Source organism: Miscanthus floridulus, chromosome 5 (genome assembly GCF_019320115.1).
Source record: "Miscanthus floridulus cultivar M001 chromosome 5, ASM1932011v1, whole genome shotgun sequence".
Classification (NCBI taxonomy): Eukaryota; Viridiplantae; Streptophyta; class Magnoliopsida; order Poales; family Poaceae; genus Miscanthus; species Miscanthus floridulus.
In genome coordinates, this window is record NC_089584.1 from 19,628,995 (window position 1) to 19,631,755 (window position 2,761).

A 2,761-nucleotide genomic window follows, 5' to 3' on the forward strand; every position below is an offset into this window, starting at 1 on the left:
AGGTGAATCGATGAGCTGCCATGTCTCGTTTTCCTCGATCGCCTTCATCTCCTCCAGCATCGCCCGTCGCCAGTTTCCATCCCGCTCGGCCAGCGTGAACGTGGGTGATTCCTCTGCATTGATGAGCAGCAGCTCTGTGTCATTGAGCAGCCGACCAGCTAGTCCTGAGGGTCCTGTGCCGCCGATGATGTTGTCCAGCCTATAGAACCGCGCCTCCTCACCTTCGTGGTAGGCGTCCACAAACTCAGTGATGTCACTTGGAGGTGAGGCGAACTCGATCAGCGTTGATGGAGTTCCCTGTTCCACCGGAGTGCTTGGCATAGCACCTTGAGTGCTCGGCATCCTGGTTGCAGTGCTTAGCACTACTTCTAGACAGCTCATCATAACTCCTGTAGTGTTTGGCCCTACTGTAGGAGTGCTCAGCCTCAGTCTTGGAGTGGTTGGCACCACTGTAAGACGTCTTGGCTCTGCCATGGGAGTGTTTGGCACCTGTCCTAGAGTGGTCGCCATCACTGTAGAACCTCCCGGCACCACTCCTGGTGTGCTCGGCATCCCTCTAGGAGTGCTGGGTACTCCTCCCGGAGTGTTCGGCATCCCTCCTGAAGTGCTCGACACTGCCCTAGGAGTGCTCGGCTCTACCGCTGGAGTGCTCGGCGCTCCTTCCAGAGTGCTCGGCACCTCTTCCCCAATGTCTCCACCACCGTGGATGATCAAGTGCTCGACGACGAAGGTGCTGGTGAAGCCGTCAGCTTCCCCCGTGCTCCGACTGCTCTAGTCCCAAGCCGCCTTCTCGTCGAACACAACGTCGCACGAGACAAGCACCTTGTCTCCATGTGGGTCGTAGAGACGGTATTATGCCTTGGAACCCTCCGCGTAGCCTAGGAACACCATTAGTGTGCTCCTGTCCTCTAGCTTGTGAGGTTCGGCTTCGTCTTCCTGATGTGGCCAATGCAACCGAATGTCCAGAGGAAGGACACGCTCAGCTTGCGCCCATACCAAGGTTTGAATGACATCTTGCCCATCAGGGCCTTGGTCGGAGAGCGGTTGAGGATGAACACCGCCGTGGTCACTGCCTCTCCCTAGAACCTTGCCGGCATGCCTTTGGCCTTCATCATGGATCGGGCCATGCCGACCACCGTCTAGTTCTGCCTCTCTACCACGCCATTCTGTTGTGGCGAGTACGGCGTGGTGTGGTGTTGCCCCACACCCTGATCTACACAGTACGTAGCAAACTCCACCGAAGTGAATTCACCGTTGTGATCAGCCCTCAGCACGTGGAGCTTCTTGCCGCTCTCGACCTCCGCGCGTGTCTTGAACTTCTTGATCGCTGCCACCACTTTATCCTTGCTAGTCAGGAGTTGCAACCACATGTAGCGACTACAATCGTCCATGAGCAGGAGGAAGTACTGTCATCCACCGTTTATAGCAGGCATGATCGTCCTACAGAGGTCGTCATGAATGAGCTCAAGAGCGTCCTTCATGCGATACTTGGCCACCTTTGGGAATGGTAGCCTCCACTGCTTCCTGGACAGGCAGCTATCACACAGCTCACCTCCGTGCTTGATGTGGGGTAGCCCTTGGACCATCTTTTCTAGCCGACCAAACACGTCGAAGCTGAGATATCCAAACCGAGCATGCCACATCCATGGTTCCTCAGAGTGCCTTGTCACCAGGCACACCGGCTGCTCTACCTTTAGGTCGAGCAGGTACAATTAGTTCAGGGACCTCTTCACCTTGGCAAGAAGTCACTGCTCCTGGTCCCTGATCCTAAGGATGTCGTCCTTGATCAGTACCTCGCTACCATGCTCATCCAGTTGACCAATGCTGATGATGCTAGAACGTAGCTATGGGGTGTAATATACATCTGTTAGCACACGGTGCTCCCTGTTCTGGCATCTGAAGATAATGGTGTCGTACCCTTGGATAGCCACCCTTGAGCCATCACCAAACTTCACCGTACTGGTAACATCACCGTCAAGCTTGGAGAAGGATGCCTTGGAGCCCATCATGTGGTTGCTGGCACCAGAGTCCAGATACCACCGCTGCTCCTGGTCGACGCCCACACGTCCAAGGTGAACTTGGGTGCGTGGTTCATTGAGCCGGTATGCCTTAGAACCCTCCGCGTAGCCTAGGAACACCATTGGTGTGCTCTTGTCCTCCAGCTTGGTGAGGTTTAGCTTTGTCTTCCTGACATGGCCAATGCAACCAAATGTTTAGAGGAAGGACACGCTCGGCTTGCGCCTATACCAAGCTTCGAACGGCGTCTTGCCTGTCAGGGCCTTGGTCGGAGAGCGGTTGAGGATGAATACCGCCGTGGTCACTGCCTCTCCCCAGAACCTTGCCGGCATGCCTTTGGTCTTCATCATGGATCAGGCCATGCCAACCACTGTCTAGTTCCGCCTCTCTACCACACCATTCTATTGTGGTGCGTACGGCACGGTGTGGTGTTGCCCCCATACCCTGATCCACGCAGTACGTAGCAAACTCCACCAAAGTGAATTTGCCATCACGATCAGTCCTCAGCACACGGAGCTTCTTGCTACTCATGGCCACCATGCGCGTCTTGAACTTCTTGATCACTGCCACCACTTCATCCTTGCTTGTTAGGAATTACAACCACATGTAGCGACTACAATTGTCCATGAGTAGGAGGAAGTACCACTGTCCACCGTTTATAGCAGGCATGATCGGCCCATAGAGGTCGTCGTGAATGAGCTCGAGAGCGTCCTTCACGTGATACTTGGCCACCTTTGAGAATGGT